Below are 22,835 nucleotides of genomic sequence, written 5' to 3' on the forward strand. Positions count from 1 at the left end.
GACAATGGCCGAAATCTGGTGGCAGCTTTGGCCCTTGGCAACCTCACTCACATCCCATGTCTGGCACATGTGCTCAATTTGGTTGTGCAGAGTTTTCTGAGGGACTATCCGGATCTTGATGCCCTGCTGCACAAGGTCCGCCTAGAGTGTGCTCACTTGCGGCGTTCCAGCTTGGCCAGATCCCGCATTGCTGCTCTGCAGCGCCGATTCCGCCTTCCGGAACACCGCATCATATGTGACCTACCTACCCGGTGGAATTCCACGTTACATATGTTGGAGCGGTTGTGTGAGCAGCAGCAAGCAGTTATGGAGTACCAGCTGCATCAGGCGCAAAGAAGTCGCAGTCAGCGCCGATCAGACTTCACAACCACAGAGTGGGCCACTATGAAGGACGTCTGCCAGGTTTTGCGTCCTTTTGATTATTCCACGCGGATGGCAAGTGCAGATGATGCACTAGTCAGCATGACTGTCCCCCTTATCTGCCTGCTTCAGCAAACTTTGCAAGGGTTAAGGGATGATGTGGTGGAAGAGGTGGAGGATGAGGAGTCACCTTTTCCATCAGCTTCTGGAGAGTCAGCGCCACGTGGTTCCTCACAAAGGGGTACGCAGGGGCCAATTTGTGAGGAGGATGAGGAGGAGTCAATGGAGGAGGAAGAGCTCCGTCCAGAGGAGGGAGCGACACAATTGTCCAGTGGTCAGTGTGTACAGCGAGGGTGGGGTGATGACGAGCGGGCAGAGATCATGTCTCAAGCAGGGGACAGCGTTTCTGGGCCGGTTGGCACTCTGCAGCACATGGTGGATTTCATGCTGCAGTGCCTGAGAAACGACCGCCGCATCGACCACATTCTCAACATGCCTGATTATTGGGTGTTCACCCTCCTCGATCCTCGCTACCGGGACAACGTCCAAAACCTCATCCCTGCGTTGACCCGGGAGCGTAAATTGCGGGAGTACCACGACACACTGGTGAATTCCATCATCTTCTCCTGTCCAACTGAGAGGAGTGCTGCTAGTGCTTTACAAAGCAGCTCAGTGCGTCGAGGCAGTGGGGGAGGCTCTGCCCAAAGAGGGAGCAGAAGCAGTGCCTCTGCCCAAGGCAAGCCCAGTATGGCACAACTCTGGCACACTTTTGTGTGCCCGCCCCAAATGTCTACACCATCACCGGCGGCTCCAGTCAGCAGGAGGCAACGGTTCCGTCAGATGGTGACAGACTACATGGCTTGCCCTCTTACTGTACTCCCAGACGGCTCTTCCCCGTTCAAGTTTTGGGTCTCTAAGCTGGATACATGGCCAGAGCTAAGCCAGTATGCATTGGAGGTGCTGGCTTGCCCTGCGGCTAGTGTCTTATCGGAACGTGTCTTTAGTGCCGCAGGTGGTGTACTAACAGACCGTCGCATGCGACTATCCTCCGATAACGTTGACCGGCTTACTTTCCTGAAAATGAACCAGGCCTGGATCTCGCAGGAATTTGCCACTCCTCTGCCTGATTAAGTAATTGGGTGTCATCCAGGTCTCCTGCTGTGTTCATCTTTCTACCACCTGAACTGCTATTCCTGGGCTCCAACACCGCCAGTTGCGGCTCAGAAGTGCAGGCTGCACAGTAAAAACATACGACCCAGTGTTATTGGGTTTCAGTAACGTCAGCTGATCCCCAGCTGTGTAGCCGGCAATGTGTCCTGCGACCGCCACGCTGGCACAACAACCTAAATGTAAGGGAACCTGTCCCCCCCCCCCCCCCCGTCGTTTGTTACTGAAAGAGCCATCTTGTGCAGCAGTAATGCTGCACAAGGAAAAGGTAGCTCTTTTTTTTTAGCTCTTTGCACACGCAGAACTTAACACTTATAAAATGTGTTCACTGATACCGTTATACCGTCCCGGAGCTGGGACTTTCCTTCGTAATGTGACGCAGCACAGCCGTCATTCCTACCCCCTTGGTGCCATGCGCTGCCTCCTCAGCGTTGTTTTAAGCTGTCACGGAGCCTGCGCTGTTCTGTTATCCCTTGGGCATGCCCTATTTGCGCTGCCTGTCTTCTGACATAATTTGGTGTCAGGCTGGCTGCGCCTGTGCGGCCGCGGTGCCCGAGATCCCGCCTCGCAGTGTCTTCTGATTGAGTCACACTGCGGGCCTGGGATCCATGGGCATGCGCAGTGCATATCTTCCCCTCGGGCTCTCGCTCATTTCCCTCCGCCTTCTTTAGACTGTGCGCCGTCAGCTGATCCCTAGCATGCCACGGCCGTGACACCGCACAGTCTGAAGAAGAGGGAAGGAGGGGAGTGAGAGTCGAGGTTATGCACTGTGCATGCCCATGGTTCCAAGGCCCGCAGTGGGATTACGTTAGATGAGACTGCGAGGTGGGATCTGGAGCAGCGTGGACGCACAGGCACTGACAGCCTGACACCAAATTATGTCAGAAGACAGGCAGCGCTAATTGGGCATGGCCAAGGGCTAACAGAACAGCGCAGGCTCCGTGGCAGCTTAAAACAACGCTGAGGAGGCAGCGCACGGCATCAAGGGGATAGGAATGACAGCTGTGCTGTGTCCCATTACGAAGGAAATTCGCACCTCCGGAACGGTTTAACGGTATAAAGGGACACATTTTTTAGTGTTTACTTCGGTGTTTGCAAGGAGCATAATTAAAAGAGCAACCTTTTCCTTTTGCATCCTTAGTGCTGCACAACATGGCTCTTTCAGCTACAAACGTCTTGGGGGGGGGGGTTAAAGGTTTCCTTTCAACTTGCTCCAATCAGGCTTCGGCCTACACTCTGTTCCTCTGCTCCTCCTGCTGTCCCTGGGCTCTAACACCGCCAGTTGGTGCCTGGAAGTGCTGTGTGCACAGTCAACAGTCGCTCCTCTGTTATTGGGGTTCAGTAACGTCAGCTGATCCCCAGCTGTGTGTGCGGCAATACCTCCAATCTGCTCCTCCTGCTGTCCCTGGGCTCTAACACCGCCAGTTGGTGCCTGGAAGTGCTGTGTGCACAGTCAACAGTCGCTCCTCTGTTATTGGGGTTCAGTAACGTCAGCTGATCCCCAGCTGTGTGTGCGGCAATACCTCCAATCTGCTCCTCCTGCTGTCCCTGGGCTCTAACACCGCCAGTTGGTGCCTGGAAGTGCTGTGTGCACAGTCAACAGTCGCTCCTCTGTTATTGGGGTTCAGTAACGTCAGCTGATCCCCAGCTGTGTATCCGGCAACGTGTCATGCGACCGCCACGCTGGCACAACTAAAATGTAAGGGGACCTGTCCCCCCCCCCCCCTAGGCGTTTGTTACTGAAAGAGCCACCATGTGCAGCACTAATACTGCACAAGGGAAAGGTCGCTCTTGAAATTATGCTCCTTGCAAACGCTGAACTACACACTCATGTAATGTGTCCCCTCACACCGTCCAACCGTCCCGGAGGTGGGACTTTCCTTTGTAATGTGACACAGCACAGCCGTCATTGCTACCCCCTTGGCACCGTGCGCTGCCTCCTTAGCGTTGTTTGATTCCGTCATGGACCCTGCGCTGTTATGTTATCCCTTGGCCATGCACAGTTTGCGCTGCCCGTCCTCTGACATCATTTGTTGTCGTCCTGGCTGCGCCTGTGCGTCCACGCTGCCCGAAATCACACCTCGCAGTGTCGTCTAATGTGATCCCACAGTGGGCCTGGTATCCATGGCCATGCGCAGTGCATATACTAGCCTCTCACTCCCCTTCTTCACGCTTCTTCAGACTAGGCGGCGTCAGCTGATCCCTAATAGCATGCCACGGCCGTGACGCCGCACAGTCTGAAGAAGCAGGAAGGAGGTGAGTGAGAGGCGATGATATGCACTGCGCATGCCCATGGATCCCTGGCCCGCAGTGGGACTACATTAGATGACACTGCAAGGTTGGATCTCGGGCAGCTTGGACGCACAGGCACTGCCAGCCTGACACCTACATGATGTCAGAAGACGGGCACCGCTAACTGTGCATGGCCAAGGGATAACATTACAGTGCGGGCTCCGTGACAGAACCAAACAACGTTGAGGAGGTGGTGCCCGGCACCAAGGGGGTTGGAATGACGGCTGTGCTGTGTCACATTACAAAGGAAAGTCCCACTTCCGGGATGGTTTGACGGTGTGAGGGGACACATTATATGAGTGTGTACTTCAGCGTTTGCAAGGAGCATAATTTTCGGAGCCACCATTTTCCATGTGCAGTATTACTGCTGTACAAGATGGCTCTTTCAGCAACAAATGCCTGGGGGGGGGGGTTAAAGGTTCCCTTTCAACTTGCTCCACTGCAGGCTTCGGCCTACACTCTGCTCCTCTTTGATTCCCTGGGTTTCAACACTGTCAGTTGCCACCTGGAAGTGTTGTCTACACAGAAAAAAACACTAGGTGATGTGTCAGTGGGGTTCAGCACCGCCAGCTGTTCCCCTGCTGTGTAGTCGGCAACGTGTCCAGCACAAGCCACGCTGGCACAACAGAACAAAAGCTGCCACCAGTGCAGGCTTCGGCCTACACTCTGCTCCTCTCCTCCTCCTGCTGACCCTGGGCTCAAACACCGCTAGTTTTTGCCCGGAAGTGCTAGCTGCACAGAGAAAAACACCAGCCAATGTGTTAGTGGGGTTCAGCAACGCCAGCTGTTCCCCTGCTGTGTAGCCGGCAACGTGACCTGCAAATGCCATGCAGGCACAGGAACTGAAATTAAAAGGGAACCTGGCCCCACCCCCCCAGGTGTTTCTATGTATAACAGCCACCTAGTACAGCAGTACTGCTGCATTTGTACAAGGTGGCTGACTTTTTCTCCTTGCCCACGTGGAACTCAACACGTACAAAATGTGTCTCATTGAGACCATTCCACTGTCCCTGAGGTGTGACTTTCCTTTGTAATGATACGCAGCACCCCCCTTGGTAGCGTTTCCCGTCTTTTGTCATCATGGTTAGCTGGCTGCGCCTGTGCATCCGCCCTGCTAGAAACAACGCCCCTCGTTGTCATATTTATTTTGTCAGCGAGGGTGTGGTTTATGGGCACGAGCAGTGCATATGTTCGCCTGTCTTAACTCATCTCCTTCCGCCTTCTTCAGACTGTGCGGCCCCCTGGCCGTGGTAGGCGATAAGGGATCAGCTGAGGCCGCCCAGTCTGGAGCCGGTGTAAGGACATGTGTAAGCGGCAAACCTATTTACTGCACAAGGCCACGAATCCCAGCCACGTAGTGTGATTGTTTGAAAACACACTGTGGGTCTGGGATTCATGTCCATCGCTAACCGCAACGGCCGACATGAAATGAGGTCAGAAGACAGGAAGCGCTCACAGCGCATGGCCAAGGGATCACAATAGCGCAGACTCCTGTACAGCAAATAACAACGCTCAGGAATCTGCGCCCAGTACCTAGGTGCAAATTTTGACACCTGTGCTGCGTCTCGTTAAAAAGACAAGTCACGCCTCCACAACTGTTTGACAGTATAATGGGCTAAATAGTGTACGTGTTTTAGTCAGCGTGTGCAAGGAGCAAAACAAATAGAGCAACCTTTTACTTGTGCAGCATTAATGCTGCACAAGGTGTGGCTCTTGTACCTTGCAACACCTGAGGGGGGGTTAAAGGTAACCTTTGAAATTGGTTCAACTAGGCTTCGGCCTACACTCTGCTCCTCTACTCCTCCTGCTGACCCTGGGCTCAAACACCGCTAGTTTTTGCCCGGAAATGCTAGCTGCACAGAGAAAAACACCAGCCAATGTGTTAGTGGGGTTCAGCACCGCCAGCTGTTCCCCTGCTGTGTAGTCGGCAACGTGTCCAGCACAAGCCACGCTGGCACAACCGACCAAAAGCTGCCACCAGTGCAGGCTTCGGCCTACACTTTGCTCCTCTCCTCCTCCTGCTGACCCTGGGCTCAAACAACGCCAGTTTCTGCCCGGACATGCAATCTGCACAGAGAAAAACACCAGTCAATGTGTCAGTGGGGTTCAGCAACGCCAGCTGTTCCCCTGCTGTGTAGCTTGCAACGTGACCTGCAAACGCCACGCAGGCACATGAACTGAAATTGAAGGGAGCCTGCCCCCCACCCACAGGTGTTTCTATGTATATCAGCCACCTTGTACAGCAGTACTGCTGCATTTGTACGAGGTGGCTGACTTTTTCTCCTTGCCCACGTGGAACTCAACACGTACAAAATGTGTCTCATTAGAGACCATTACAATGTCCCTGAGGTGTGACTTTCCTTTGTAATGACACGCAGCACCACCCTTGTTAGCGCTGCCCGTCTTTTGACATCATTGGTTAGCTGGCTGCGCCTGTGCATCTCCCCTGCTCGAAACAACGGCCCTCGGTGTCTTATTTTTTTGGACAGCGAGGGTGTGATTGATGGGCATGTGCAGTGCATATGTTTGCCTGTGTTCACTCATCTCCTTCCGCCTTCTTCAGACTGGGTGTCCTCATGGCCGCGGCAGGCGATAAGGGATCAGATGAGGCCGCCCAGTCTGAAGCAGGTGTAAGGACATGTGTGAGCGGCAAACATATTTAGTGCACCAGGGCACGAATCCCAGCACCGCAGTGTGATTTTTTAAAAACACACTGTGGGTCTGGGATTCATGTCCATCGCTAACCGCAACGGCCGACATGAAATGAGGTCAGAAGACAGGAAGCGCTCACAGCGCATGGCCAAGGGATCACAATAGCGCAGACTCCTGTACAGCAAATAACAACGCTCAGGAATCTGCGCCCAGTACCTAGGTGCAAATTTTGACACCTGTGCTGCGTCTCGTTAAAAAGACAAGTCACGCCTCCACAACTGTTTGACAGTATAATGGGCTAAATAGTGTACGTGTTTTAGTCAGCGTGTGCAAGGAGCAAAACAAATAGAGCAACCTTTTACTTGTGCAGCATTAATGCTGCACAAGGTGTGGCTCTTGTACCTTGCAACACCTGAGGGGGGGGTTAAAGGTAACCTTTGAAATTGGTTCAACTAGGCTTCGGCCTACACTCTGCTCCTCTACTCCTCCTGCTGACCCTGGGCTCAAACACCGCTAGTTTTTGCCCGGAAATGCTAGCTGCACAGAGAAAAACACCAGCCAATGTGTTAGTGGGGTTCAGCACCGCCAGCTGTTCCCCTGCTGTGTAGTCGGCAACGTGTCCAGCACAAGCCACGCTGGCACAACCGACCAAAAGCTGCCACCAGTGCAGGCTTCGGCCTACACTTTGCTCCTCTCCTCCTCCTGCTGACCCTGGGCTCAAACAACGCCAGTTTCTGCCCGGACATGCAATCTGCACAGAGAAAAACACCAGTCAATGTGTCAGTGGGGTTCAGCAACGCCAGCTGTTCCCCTGCTGTGTAGCTTGCAACGTGACCTGCAAACGCCACGCAGGCACATGAACTGAAATTGAAGGGAGCCTGCCCCCCACCCACAGGTGTTTCTATGTATATCAGCCACCTTGTACAGCAGTACTGCTGCATTTGTACGAGGTGGCTGACTTTTTCTCCTTGCCCACGTGGAACTCAACACGTACAAAATGTGTCTCATTAGAGACCATTACAATGTCCCTGAGGTGTGACTTTCCTTTGTAATGACACGCAGCACCACCCTTGTTAGCGCTGCCCGTCTTTTGACATCATTGGTTAGCTGGCTGCGCCTGTGCATCTCCCCTGCTCGAAACAACGGCCCTCGGTGTCTTATTTTTTTGGACAGCGAGGGTGTGATTGATGGGCATGTGCAGTGCATATGTTTGCCTGTGTTCACTCATCTCCTTCCGCCTTCTTCAGACTGGGTGTCCTCATGGCCGCGGCAGGCGATAAGGGATCAGATGAGGCCGCCCAGTCTGAAGCAGGTGTAAGGACATGTGTGAGCGGCAAACATATTTAGTGCACCAGGGCACGAATCCCAGCACCGCAGTGTGATTTTTTAAAAACACACTGTGGGTCTGGGATTCATGTCCATCGCTAACCGCAACGGCCGACATGAAATGAGGTCAGAAGACAGGAAGCGCTCACAGCGCATGGCCAAGGGATCACAATAGCGCAGACTCCTGTACAGCAAATAACAACGCTCAGGAATCTGCGCCCAGTACCTAGGTGCAAATTTTGACACCTGTGCTGCGTCTCGTTAAAAAGACAAGTCACGCCTCCACAACTGTTTGACAGTATAATGGGCTAAATAGTGTACGTGTTTTAGTCAGCGTGTGCAAGGAGCAAAACAAATAGAGCAACCTTTTACTTGTGCAGCATTAATGCTGCACAAGGTGTGGCTCTTGTACCTTGCAACACCTGAGGGGGGGGTTAAAGGTAACCTTTGAAATTGGTTCAACTAGGCTTCGGCCTACACTCTGCTCCTCTACTCCTCCTGCTGACCCTGGGCTCAAACACCGCTAGTTTTTGCCCGGAAATGCTAGCTGCACAGAGAAAAACACCAGCCAATGTGTTAGTGGGGTTCAGCACCGCCAGCTGTTCCCCTGCTGTGTAGTCGGCAACGTGTCCAGCACAAGCCACGCTGGCACAACCGACCAAAAGCTGCCACCAGTGCAGGCTTCGGCCTACACTTTGCTCCTCTCCTCCTCCTGCTGACCCTGGGCTCAAACAACGCCAGTTTCTGCCCGGACATGCTAGCTGCACAGAGAAAAACACCAGCCAATGTGTTAGTGGGGTTCAGCACCGCCTGCTGTTCCCCCGCTGTGTAGCCGGCATCGTGTCCAGCACAAGCCACGCTGGCACAACCGACCAAAAGCTGCCACCAGTGCAGGCTTCGGCCTACACTTTGCTCCTCTCCTCCTCCTGCTGACCCTGGGCTCAAACAACGCCAGTTTCTGCCCGGACATGCAATCTGCACAGAGAAAAACACCAGTCAATGTGTCAGTGGGGTTCAGCAACGCCAGCTGTTCCCCTGCTGTGTAGCTTGCAACGTGACCTGCAAACGCCACGCAGGCACATGAACTGAAATTGAAGGGAGCCTGCCCCCCACCCACAGGTGTTTCTATGTATATCAGCCACCTTGTACAGCAGTACTGCTGCATTTGTACGAGGTGGCTGACTTTTTCTCCTTGCCCACGTGGAACTCAACACGTACAAAATGTGTCTCATTAGAGACCATTACAATGTCCCTGAGGTGTGACTTTCCTTTGTAATGACACGCAGCACCACCCTTGTTAGCGCTGCCCGTCTTTTGACATCATTGGTTAGCTGGCTGCGCCTGTGCATCTCCCCTGCTCGAAACAACGGCCCTCGGTGTCTTATTTTTTTGGACAGCGAGGGTGTGATTGATGGGCATGTGCAGTGCATATGTTTGCCTGTGTTCACTCATCTCCTTCCGCCTTCTTCAGACTGGGTGTCCTCATGGCCGCGGCAGGCGATAAGGGATCAGATGAGGCCACCCAGTCTGAAGCAGGTGTAAGGACATGTGTGAGCGGCAAACATATTTAGTGCACCAGGGCACGAATCCCAGCACCGCAGTGTGATTTTTTAAAAACACACTGTGGGTCTGGGATTCATGTCCATCGCTAACCGCAACGGCCGACATGAAATGAGGTCAGAAGACAGGAAGCGCTCACAGCGCATGGCCAAGGGATCACAATAGCGCAGACTCCTGTACAGCAAATAACAACGCTCAGGAATCTGCGCCCAGTACCTAGGTGCAAATTTTGACACCTGTGCTGCGTCTCGTTAAAAAGACAAGTCACGCCTCCACAACTGTTTGACAGTATAATGGGCTAAATAGTGTACGTGTTTTAGTCAGCGTGTGCAAGGAGCAAAACAAATAGAGCAACCTTTTACTTGTGCAGCATTAATGCTGCACAAGGTGTGGCTCTTGTACCTTGCAACACCTGAGGGGGGGGTTAAAGGTAACCTTTGAAATTGGTTCAACTAGGCTTCGGCCTACACTCTGCTCCTCTACTCCTCCTGCTGACCCTGGGCTCAAACACCGCTAGTTTTTGCCCGGAAATGCTAGCTGCACAGAGAAAAACACCAGCCAATGTGTTAGTGGGGTTCAGCACCGCCAGCTGTTCCCCTGCTGTGTAGTCGGCAACGTGTCCAGCACAAGCCACGCTGGCACAACCGACCAAAAGCTGCCACCAGTGCAGGCTTCGGCCTACACTTTGCTCCTCTCCTCCTCCTGCTGACCCTGGGCTCAAACAACGCCAGTTTCTGCCCGGACATGCTAGCTGCACAGAGAAAAACACCAGCCAATGTGTTAGTGGGGTTCAGCACCGCCTGCTGTTCCCCCGCTGTGTAGCCGGCATCGTGTCCAGCACAAGCCACGCTGGCACAACCGACCAAAAGCTGCCACCAGTGCAGGCTTCGGCCTACACTTTGCTCCTCTCCTCCTCCTGCTGACCCTGGGCTCAAACAACGCCAGTTTCTGCCCGGACATGCTAGCTGCACAGAGAAAAACACCAGCCAATGTGTTAGTGGGGTTCAGCAACGCCAGCTGTTCCCCTGCTGTGTAGCTTGCAACGTGACCTGCAAACGCCACGCAGGCACATGAACTGAAATTGAAGGGAGCCTGCCCCCCACCCACAGGTGTTTCTATGTATATCAGCCACCTTGTACAGCAGTACTGCTGCATTTGTACGAGGTGGCTGACTTTTTCTCCTTGCCCACGTGGAACTCAACACGTACAAAATGTGTCTCATTAGAGACCATTACAATGTCCCTGAGGTGTGACTTTCCTTTGTAATGACACGCAGCACCCCCATTGTTAGCGCTGCCCGTCTCCTGACATCATTGGTTGGCTGGCTGTGCCTGTGCGTCCCCCCTGCCCGACACAACGCCCCCCGTTGTCTCATATATTTTGACTGCGAGGGTGTGATTGATGGGCACGAGCAGTGCATATGTTCCCCTGTTTTCACTCCCCTCCTTCCGCCTTCTTCTGACTGTGCGGCCTCATGGCCGCGGCATGCGATAAGGGATCAGCTGAGGCCGCCCAGTCTGAAGCAGGTGTAAGGACATGTGTGAGCGGCGAACATATTTACTGCACAAGGCCACGAATCCCAGCACCGCAGTGTGACTTTAGGAAAAGCCACTGTGGGTCTGGGATTTATGGCCATCGTTAACCGCACCGGCCAACATGAAATGAGGTCATGAGACGGCCTGCACTAACAGGGTATTGCCAAGGGATAACACAAGAGCGCAGACTCCTGTACAGCAAATAACAACGCTCAGGAATCTGCGCCCAGTACCTAGGTGCAAATTTTGACACCTGTGCTGCGTCTCGTTAAAAAGACAAGTCACGCCTCCACAACTGTTTGACAGTATAATGGGCTAAATAGTGTACGTGTTTAATTCAGCGTGTGCAAGGAGCAAAATTAAATAGAGCAACCTTTGACTTGTGCATCATTAATGCTGTTCAAGGTGTGGCTCTTGTACCTTGCAACACCTGAGGGGGGGGTTAAAGGTAACCTTTGAAATTGGTTCAACTAGGCTTCGGCCTACACTCTGCTCCTCTACTCCTCCTGCTGACCCTGGGCTCAAACACCGCTAGTTTTTGCCCGGAAATGCTAGCTGCACAGAGAAAAACACCAGCCAATGTGTTAGTGGGGTTCAGCACCGCCAGCTGTTCCCCTGCTGTGTAGTCGGCAACGTGTCCAGCACAAGCCACGCTGGCACAACCGACCAAAAGCTGCCACCAGTGCAGGCTTCGGCCTACACTTTGCTCCTCTCCTCCTCCTCCTGCTGACCCTGGGCTCTAACACCGCTAGTTTTTGCCCGGACATGCAATCTGCACAGAGAAAAACACCAGTCAATGTGTCAGTGGGGTTCAGCAACGCCAGCTGTTCCCCTGCTGTGTAGCTTGCAACGTGACCTGCAAACGCCACGCAGGCACATGAACTGAAATTGAAGGGAGCCTGCCCCCCACCCCCCCAGGTGTTTCTATGTATAACAGCCACCTTGTACAGCAGTACTGCTGCATTTGTACAAGGTGGCTGACTTTTTCTCCTTGCACACGTGGAACTCAACAAGTACAAAATGTGTCTCATTACAGACCATTACAATGTCCCTGAGGTGTGACTTTCCTTTTTAATGACACGCAGCACCCCCATTGTTAGCGCTGCCCGTCTCCTGACATCATTGGTTGGCTGGCTGTGCCTGTGCGTCCCCCCTGCCCGACACAACGCCCCCCGTTGTCTCATATATTTTGACTGCGAGGGTGTGATTGATGGGCACGAGCAGTGCATATGTTCCCCTGTTTTCACTCCCCTCCTTCCGCCTTCTTCTGACTGTGCGGCCTCATGGCCGCGGCATGCGATAAGGGATCAGCTGAGGCCGCCCAGTCTGAAGCAGGTGTAAGGACATGTGTGAGCGGCGAACATATTTACTGCACAAGGCCACGAATCCCAGCACCGCAGTGTGACTTTAGGAAAAGCCACTGTGGGTCTGGGATTTATGGCCATCGTTAACCGCACCGGCCAACATGAAATGAGGTCATGAGACGGCCTGCACTAACAGGGTATTGCCAAGGGATAACACAAGAGCGCAGTTTCCTGTACTGCAAATAACAACGGTAAGGAATCTGCGCACAGCACCTAGGTGTAAATTTGTACACCTGTGCTGCGTCTCCTTAAAAAGACTAGTAGTCACGCCTCCACTACTGTTTGACAGTATAATGGGCTAAATAGTGTACGTGTTTAATTCAGCGTGTGCAAGGAGCAAAATTAAATAGAGCAACCTTTGACTTGTGCATCATTAATGCTGTTCAAGGTGTGGCTCTTGTACCTTGCAACACCTGAGGGGGGGGGTTAAAGGTAACCTTGGAAATTGGTTCAACTAGGCTTCGGCCTACACTCTGCTCCTCTACTCCTCCTGCTGACCCTGGGCTCAAACACCGCTAGTTTTTGCCCGGAAATGCTAGCTGCACAGAGAAAAACACCAGCCAATGTGTTAGTGGGGTTCAGCACCGCCAGCTGTTCCCCCGCTGTGTAGCCGGCATCGTGTCCAGCACAAGCCACGCTGGCACAACCGACCAAAAGCTGCCACCAGTGCAGGCTTCGGCCTACACTTTGCTCCTCTCCTCCTCCTCCTGCTGACCCTGGGCTCTAACACCGCTAGTTTTTGCCCGGACATGCAATCTGCACAGAGAAAAACACCAGTCAATGTGTCAGTGGGGTTCAGCAACGCCAGCTGTTCCCCTGCTGTGTAGCTTGCAACGTGACCTGCAAACGCCACGCAGGCACATGAACTGAAATTGAAGGGAGCCTGCCCCCCACCCACAGGTGTTTCTATGTATAACAGCCACCTTGTACAGCAGTACTGCTGCATTTGTACGAGGTGGCTGACTTTTTCTCCTTGCCCACGTGGAACTCAACACGTACAAAATGTGTCTCATTAGAGACCATTACAATGTCCCTGAGGTGTGACTTTCCTTTGTAATGACACGCAGCACCACCCTTGTTAGCGCTGCCCGTCTTTTGACATCATTGGTTAGCTGGCTGCGCCTGTGCATCTCCCCTGCTCGAAACAACGCCCCTCGGTGTCTTATTTTTTTGGACAGCGAGGGTGTGATTGATGGGCATGTGCAGTGCATATGTTTGCCTGTGTTCACTCATCTCCTTCCGCCTTCTTCAGACTGGGTGTCCTCATGGCCTCGGCAGGCGATAAGGGATCAGATGAGGCCGTCCAGTCTGAAGCAGGTGTAAGGACATGTGTGAGCGGCAAACATATTTACTGCACCAGGGCACGAATCCCAGCACCGCAGTGTGATTTTTTAAAAACACACTGTGGGTCTGGGATTCATGTCCATCGCTAACCGCAACGGCCAACATGAAATGAGGTCATAAGACAGGAAGCGCTCACAGCGCATGGCCAAAGGATCACAAGAGCGCAGACTCCTGTACAGCAACTAACAACGCTCAGGAAGCTGCGCCCATGCAAAAAGGTGTTTTCGACACCTGTGCTGCTTTTCTTTAAAAAGACAAGTCACGCCTCCACTACTGTTAAACAGTATAATGGGCTAAATAGTCTACGTGTTGCATTCAGCTTGTGCAAGTAGACAAATTAATAGAGCAACCTTTTACTTGTGCAGCATTAATGCTGCAGAAGGAGTGGCTCTTGTTCTTTGTAACACCTGAGGGGGGGTTAAAGGTAACCTTTGAAATTGGTTCAACTAGGCTTCGGCCTACACTCTGCTCCTCTCCTCCTCCTGCTGACCCTGGGCTCTAACAACGCTAGTTTTTGCCCGGAAATGCTAGCTGCACAGAGAAAAACACCAGCCAATGTGTTAGTGGGGTTCAGCAACGCCAGCTGTTCCCCCGCTGTGTAGCCGGCATCGTGTCCAGCACAAGCCACGCTGGCACAACCGACCAAAAGCTGCCACCAGTGCAGGCTTCGGCCTACACTTTGCTCCTCTCCTCCTCCTCCTGCTGACCCTGGGCTCAAACACCGCTAGTTTTTGCCCGGAAATGCTAGCTGCACAGAGAAAAACACCAGCCAATGTGTTAGTGGGGTTCAGCAACGCCAGCTGTTCCCCCGCTGTGTAGCCGGCATCGTGTCCAGCACAAGCCACGCTGGCACAACCGACCAAAAGCTGCCACCAGTGCAGGCTTCGGCCTACACTTTGCTCCTCTCCTCCTCCTCCTGCTGACCCTGGGCTCAAACACCGCTAGTTTTTGCCCGGAAATGCTAGCTGCACAGAGAAAAACACCAGCCAATGTGTTAGTGGGGTTCAGCACCGCCAGCTGTTCCCCTGCTGTGCAGCTTGCAACGTGACCTGCAAACGCCACGCAGGCACATGAACTGAAATTGAAGGGAGCCTGGCCCCCACCCCCAGGTGTTTCTATGTATAACAGCCACCTTGTACAGCAGTACTGCTGCATTTGTACAAGGTGGCTGATGTTTTCTCCTTGCCCACGTGGAACTCAACACGTACAAAATGTGTCTCTTTGAGACCATTCCACTGTCCCTGAGGTGTGACTTTCCTTTCTAATGATACGCAGCACCCCCCTTGGTAGCGCTTCCCGTCTTCTGACATCATTGGTTGGCTACTTGCGCCTGTTCGTCCGCCCTGCCTGAATAAAATGCTCCTCGTTGTCTTAATTATTTTGACTGCGAGGGTGTGATTGATGGGCACGAGCAGTGCATATCTTCGCCTGTCTTAACTCATCTCCTTCAGCCTTCTTCAGACTGTGCAGCCTCATGGCCGCGGCATGCAAGAAGGGATCAGCAGAGGCCGCCCAGTCTGAAGCAGGTGTAAGGACGTGTGTGAGCGGCCAAAATATTTACTGCTCAAGGCCACGAATCCCAGCACCGCAGTGTGGCTTTATGAAAAGACACTGTGGGTCTGGGATTTATGGCCATCGTTAACCGCACCGGCCAACATGAAATGATGTCATAAGATGGGCAGCGCTAACAGGGCATTGCCAAGGGATAACACAAGAGCGCAGACTCCTGTACAGCAAATAACAACGCTCAGGAAGCTGCTCCAAGCACCAAGGCGTTATTTTGGACACCTGTGCTGCGTCTCATCAAAAAACCAAGTCACGCATCCACTACAGTTTGACTGTAGAATGGGGTAAATTGTGTATGTCTTTCATTCAGCGTGTGCAAGTAGACAAATTAATAGAGCAACCTTTCACTTGTGCAGCATTAATACTGCACAAGGTGTGTCTCTTGTACTTTGTAACACCTGAGGGGGGGGTTAAAGGTTTCCTTTGAAATTGGTTCAACTAAGCTTCGGCCTACACTCTGCTCCTCTCCTCCTCCTCCTGCTTCAACACGGGCTCTAACATCGCTAGTTTTTGCCCGCAAGTGCTAGCTGCACAGAGAAAAACACACGCCATTGTGTTAGTGGGGTTCAGCAACGCCAGCTGTTCCCCCAGTGTGTAGCCGGCAAAGTGTCCTGCAAACGCAACGCAGACACAAAGCTGCCTCCAGTGCAGGCTTCGGCCTACACTCATCTCCCCCTGCTTACCCTTTGCTCCAACACCGCTAGTTGGGGCTCTAGGAAGACAATCTTTAATAGGCAAGGCAACGCATCCGGGTTCCAGCACCGCCAGCTGGTTCTCGGCAGTGTTCTTGTCACAGGTACTCCCTCGTGCCAAGCCTGGTTTCAGCACCGTCAGCTGTTTCCGGGTTGTGTCAACTTCACTGAGACACCTATGCTTGCCTCGTCGTGGTGCGGTCGGGTTAGCCAACTCCAGGGTGCCTCCAGTTTAGGAGCTTCCTATGTGGGCTGCGTGAACTGGTAGTCAAGGCTGGTTCTGTAGTGCCAGTAGGCCCAGCTCCCCCTGTAGGACTGTTGGGGTTCGGTAACTGCGGCTGCCTCGCGGCCTAGCTGTTCTCTCCTCTCCTGTGGACCTTCGGGTCCACCACCTGGTTCCAGCACCGTCAGCTGGTTCCGGGCCGAGCCTTTGGCTTAGGTGCCTCCTTCTGGGTATCCAAGTTCCACCAACGTCAGGTGGTCCTTGGTAGTGCTTTCAGGCACGGGTACCTCCTGCTTAGTAACCGGGTTCCAGTAACGTCAGCTGGTCCTCGGTAGTTCCATTGGCTCTTGGACCTTCGGCTACCCATCCGGGTTCCAGTACCGTCAGCTGGTTCTCGGCAGTGTCTTTTGCTCTTGTACCTTCTGCTCCCCATCCTGGTTCCAGTAACGTCAGCTGGTTCCGGGCAGAGCCTTTGGCTTAGGTGCCTCCTTCTGGGTATCCGAGTTCCGTCAACGTCAGGCGGTCCTTGGTAGTGCTTTTTAGCACGGGTACCTCCTGCTTAGTAACCGGGTTCCAGTAACGTCAGCTGGTCCTCGGTAGTTCCATAGGCTCTTGAACCTTCGGGTAGCCATCCGAGTTCCAGTTCCATCAGCTGGTTCTTGGCATTTTCTCAGCCTTCTTGTACCTTCTGCTACATTTCCAAGTTGAAGACCCTAACGTCGACGACCCGGAAGACCACCACGATGACGACGACACGGAAGACCACCCCGATGACGACGACGACGACGGCGGAGATGACGACACTGGAGACGACGACCCTGGAGACGACAACATGGAAGACCGAGAAGCAGAAGAACAAGAGGCTGCAGAACAAAGAGCAGAAGAACATTAAGCATAAGACTTAATATCAGAGCAAAAGATATTATCTAAATTATATGCAGAAGAAGACTAAGCAGTGTATGGGGGTGAGTCCGTTCCTCCTCGTGGTGCCCCTGGATAAAGCCTGATGCTGCAGGCCAAACTGAACGCGGACAAATGTAACTTTTGTGACTGGCAGAACGGAAGGTGTAATCTTCAAACTTTTATAGATAACAACTACGGGAATGCCTGTCACAAATGAGAATATGATGAAGAAGTAGAATAGGAAGAATAATAACAGTGGAATAAAAAGAATATGTAGAATAAGAAGAATAATAATAGTTGAATAAAATGAATATGAAGAATGTAATAAAAAAAAAAAAATAGGTAGAAGATGAAGAAGAAGATGAATAAGGTGAAGAAGTTGATGTCAAAGATGCTGATGATGATGAAGATGAAAGTGTGGGAAAAGAAAAAAAAAAAGAAAAAAAAGAAGGGGAAGGGCGTGGAATAGTGAAACATCAATATCTGACAAAATAAAAAAAAAATTTACATAGTCAATATCTTTGTCACTCCGAACGTCTTAAAAAAAAACAAAAAACATGCTATTCTATTTGATTGGGATAAACCTCTATGACTTTAATGTCTCCGCCACCTCCCCAAATACATCCGGCATTATTCTTAGTTGTTTTCCTTCATGTAGAATGAACCTACAAGGAAAGAAAGGGTTTATTTTAATTCCGATATTTTGGTCCCATTGACTTGCATTGGGATCGGGTATCGGTATCGGCGATATCCGATATTTTTTGAATATCGGCCGATCCAAACCGATACCGATACTTTCCGATATCGGAAGGTATCGCTCAACACTACTCAACACTAGTGCTGGAGCATGTTTCCAAGCTCACTTTACCGCAGCTAATAGCCGCGATGACACATATCTCCCCTCGAAGAGTCATCTGGTGGCCATCTTACATACCATCCCCCACTGCCCAAAGCCAGGGGGCTTGGCACCTTCTGCCAACAAACAATGCAGAGCATTAGCATTGGCATGCAATTTCCCTGGCCTATGCTCCACATGGAAGTTAAAATTCTGTAGTGCTAGGGACCATCTGGTCAATCGGGCATTGTTCCCTTTCTTCTCCCTCATCCACTTCAGTGAAGCATGGTCTGACACTAGTCTGAACCTCCTGCACAAGAGGTAGTACCTTAGAGTTCCAAAAGCCCACTAGATGGCTAAACATTCCTTCTTCACTATGGATTTTTTTTTCTCTCAGGATGACAACTTCTGGCTAAGATACATAGTGGGGTCCTCTTCCCTGTTGACCTCTTGAGATAAGACCCCACCAGCTTGACATCCGACCACAAACTCTTTGGAGAAATCGGGTGCTACCAGCATCGGCTGCTTACACAAGGCCAGCTTCAGTTCCTGGGAGGCCGTCGATGCTTCTGGAGACCATTAAGCCATAGCTGACTTTGTCCCTTTAAGGAGGCCTGTCAAAGAGGCAGCTACCACAGCGCTGCTTGTGATAAACTGGTGGTAATAACCTACAATGCCCAGGAACGCTATGATCTGCTTCTTTGAGAGGGGTTGTGGCCAGCCCTGGAATGCCTCAAATTTATTTTTCTGGGGCTTTATTTTGCACAACATTGCCCAAGTATCTCCCTTCCTCCATTTCTCCATTCCCAAGGAACATTTCTTCAGTTTTTTGGAAAACCCCTCCTTCCTTATAGCCTCAAATATCGCCTAGACCATGCTCAGATGGCTTCCTCAATCCTGGCTGAAGATTACAATATCATACAGGTAGGCCGCTGCATATCTCTTGTGGGGAGCTAGGATCCAGACCATGGCTCTCTGGAACATTGCTAAAGCGCCTTGTAACCTAAACTGCATCCTTGTGTAGTAGAAGCATCCATCTGGTGTTGAAAAAGCAGTCTTCTCTTTGACATCTTGGGACATGGGGATTTGCCAATACCCTTTTGTGAGGTCAAGGGTAGTAATGTTCTGAGCTGCCCCTAGCCTCTCAATTAATTCATCGACCTGGGGCATTCGGTATGCATCGGACTTAGGAAGCAGAAATGTAGTAACTTTTGCAAATTTAATAAAAAAGAAAAACTGAAATATCACATGGTCATAAGTATTCAGATCCTTTGTTCAGACACTCATATTTAAGTCGCATGCCATCCACTTCCTTGTGATCCTTCTTGAGATAGTTCTACTCCTTCTTTGGAGTCCAGATGTGGTTTACTAAACTGATAGGACTTGATTTGGAAAGGCACAAAACTGTCTATATAAGATCTCACAGATCACAATGCATGTCAGACCAAATGAGAATCATGAGGTCAAATGAACTGTCCAAGGAGCTCAGAGTAGGAATTGTGGCAAGGCACAGATCTGGCCAAGGTTGCAAAAGAATTTCTGGAGAACTCAAGCTTCCTAAGAGCACAGTGACCTCCATAATCATTAAATGGAAGAAGTTTGGGACCAAAAGAAGTCTTCCTAGACCTGGCCGTCCAGCCAAATTGAGCAATTGTGGGAGAAGAGTCTTGGTGAGAGAGGTAAAGAAGAACCCCAAGATTACTGAGGCTGAGCTTCAGAGATGCAGTAGGGAGATGGGAGAAAGTTCCACAAAGTCAACTATCACTACAGCCCTCCACGAGACGGAATCCTCTCCTCAGTGCAAGACATATGAAAGCCCTCATAGAATAGAGTTTGCTAAAAAACACATGAAGTACTCCCAGACTATGAGAAATAAGATTCACTGTTCTGATGAGATGAAGATTGACCTTTTCGGTGACAATTTTAAGCTGTATGTGTGGAGAAAACTAGGCACTGCTCATCATCTGCCTAATACAATCCCAACAGGGAAACATGGTGATGGCAGCATCATGTTATGGGGGTGTTTTTCAGCTGAATGGACAGGACAACTGGTTGTCATTGAAGGAAACATGAATGTGGCCAAGTACAGAGATATCCTGGATGAAAACCTCTTCTAGAGTGCTCTGGACCTCAGACTTTGTCGAAGGTTCACCTTGCAACAAGAAAATGACCCTAAGCACACAGCAAAAATAACAAAGGAGTGGATTCAGAACAACTCTGTGACCATTCTTGACTAACCCAACCAGAGCCCTGAACTAAACCCAATTGAGCATCTCTGGAGTGGCCTGAAAATGGCTGTCCACCAACGTTCAAAATCCAGCCTGAAGGAACTGGAGAGGATCTGCAAGGAAGATTTGCAGAGGATCCCCAATCTAGGTGTGGAAAACTTGTTGCATCATTCTCAAGAAGACTCATGGCTGTACTAACTCAAAAGGGTGCTTCTACTCAATAATGAGCAAATGGTCATAATACTTGTAAACATGTGATATTTCAGTTTTTCTTTTTTAATACATTTGCAAAAATTACTACATTTCTGTTTTTTTCCAGTCAACATGGGGTGCAGAGTGTACATTAATGAGAAAAAAATAAACTTTTTTGAATTTACCAAATGGCTGCAATGAAACAAAGAGTGAAAAATTTAAAGTGGTCTGAATACTTTCGTACCCACTGTATAAGGTTGTTTCTCTGAACAAGATTTGATTACTTTTATAAAATGCTGAAACTTTGCATTCTGTATGTACTGTACATGTTCAGAAAATGCAAGCAAAATCAGTCTAAATTCCTAACAACATAATTAAAATTGTGAATCATTTTGCAAACCAACAGTGATCTTAAATTTCTATTCATTTTTTATACTCCTTTATGTTGATCTGAAGATTACCTTCTTTTAAACAGTGCACGAAAGCAGAGTTTTTAAAACTTATTAAAAGGTTTGCAAAAATAAAAAATATTTTTTCTTCTAACATAAATGTTTTATTTGACTATGATATTATTAACCACATTTGTTGCTTGTTACTTTTTACCTATAATTTTCACAAGTAAAGTAATTGAAACAAAAATATTAAATATTTCTATATTGTCTATTTAGACATTTTTCAACAAATTACATTTATGATATATGAATATATTAGTATTGTTAAGTGGAAGAGGTCATTTTCTGATCAATTTTCCCCAGGTTTCTGCATTGAATATATTTTATAAACGTATATTACCATATTTTGGGGATTATAAGACACACTTTTCTCCGCAAAATTTGGGGAGAAAATGGGGGTGAGTCTTCTAATCCGAATGTAGCCTACTGGTGGGGCAGCTGAGGTGGGGCAGCTGAGGTGGAGCAGGGTCCAAGGAGGCAGGGTCGCTGCTGCAGGTAGCTAGTGGCAGAAGCAGGAGAGGGGTGATGGTGTGAGCCCTGAACTGGGAGGAGGGAGTGTTTGGCAGTGCGAAGCTGCTGCAGGCTCAGGGCTTTCTGAAAATGTCAGGATCTCCGCACCTCCCATCCTTTTCACTGCGGTAGACTTCGGGAAAATGACTGCTGGAGGCATTGCATGTGTAGATTGAGAGCTTAGGAGCCTAGATCACTGAAGCCAAACTCTGTGCATGCGCCTGGGACCCTGCTACACCGCAGCCACCTCTCGGTATGCTACTGTAAAAGCAGACTATAAGATGCACCACCAGCTTTTGCTGCCTGATTAAGTTATCAAAAATTGATGCTAACCCCTTAGCTTATTTTAACCTTAAAGACCAGGCCACATTTTTTTAAATCTGACCATGATCACTTCATATGTCTAGTATGCTGTAAACATATCCCAGTGACTATGAGATTGTTATCTTGTGACACATTGTACTTTATGTTATTGGTAAATTTAGGTTGCAAAGTGTATTTATGAAAATATCATAATTTTAGCTAAAATGAAGAAAAAGTCTCATGTTAGGGCTGGTGAAATGCATCGAGTAAATACAGAGATAGTATAGGTGCGTTCGCTGCCTGGGGTCCACCGTGCAGGAGTGGAACCTGCTGCTTGTAAATGGCAGCACTATATGGCAGTATTACTCCTGAATAGACACGGGTACCGTCACCTGGTCTGTATAAGAGTGAACTCTGTTGCTTCACAGAGTCGCCGGGATTAAAGATAACGCTGTGCCCTGTGAATGCTAATAGAGGGATACTAGTGGGATCCCTGCAACTCACCCCCTCTGTGCTGGTGGTTGATCCCACTCTGACCCTCGGTGGCTTTTGAGCCTGTAACTGAGCACGCCCTGAGTCAGATGCTGGGATCAAACGGGAGCTCCCACCCTACACTGATGGATTGTCAGGAGACACTAAAGATAGCCGCACAGAGTGCATACAGTACTGCAGTGGCGGTCACTGCAGGATAGACACAGTATATTTTGTGCCTGGTGCTGGATGGCACTATCTGGCGCTAGACAGCTACAAGAATCGCGAGCATTCAGCAACTCTAGGGATGGGAATGATTCGGAGCTTTCACCAGAACAGGCATACATCAACACACACACAAATTTATACTAGCGCATGGCCGTGCGGCCATGCAAACCTTTTATAGCTGTAGCACTCAAGGACCTTCCTAGTGGTCCAATATGAGCTGCTACAGGACCTGAGTGTTTGATCCCCGACCTCAAATGAGAGGTCGTCCTGTGGGCATGCCTAGTATGGGAAAAGCAGGACTTAGTCCCTGAAAGACCTGCTCGCTGCTGATCAGTACTGTCTACAAAGGCAGAGCCTGAAAAGGCAGCAGTAACCAAGCACACAGTATCAGCTTGAGCCAGACGCTGGGACTGACGTCTCTGCTGAGCAGGCTCCACTGCGGCTGGAGGAGAATGGGAGACTGCAACGGACATGGTTCAAGTTTCCCCCGTGCAGCAGCGGGAACTCGACTCCTAACAGTCTCAAATTTTGAAATATCTATTTTTTTAACCTTAACCCCTTACTACCATCTGATGGGGTAGTATGACCGATGAGAGTATCCCTCGCTTTGAGGAGGGCTCTGGCGGTGAGCC

Source organism: Ranitomeya imitator, chromosome 1 (assembly GCF_032444005.1).
Source record: "Ranitomeya imitator isolate aRanImi1 chromosome 1, aRanImi1.pri, whole genome shotgun sequence".
Classification (NCBI taxonomy): Eukaryota; Metazoa; Chordata; class Amphibia; order Anura; family Dendrobatidae; genus Ranitomeya; species Ranitomeya imitator.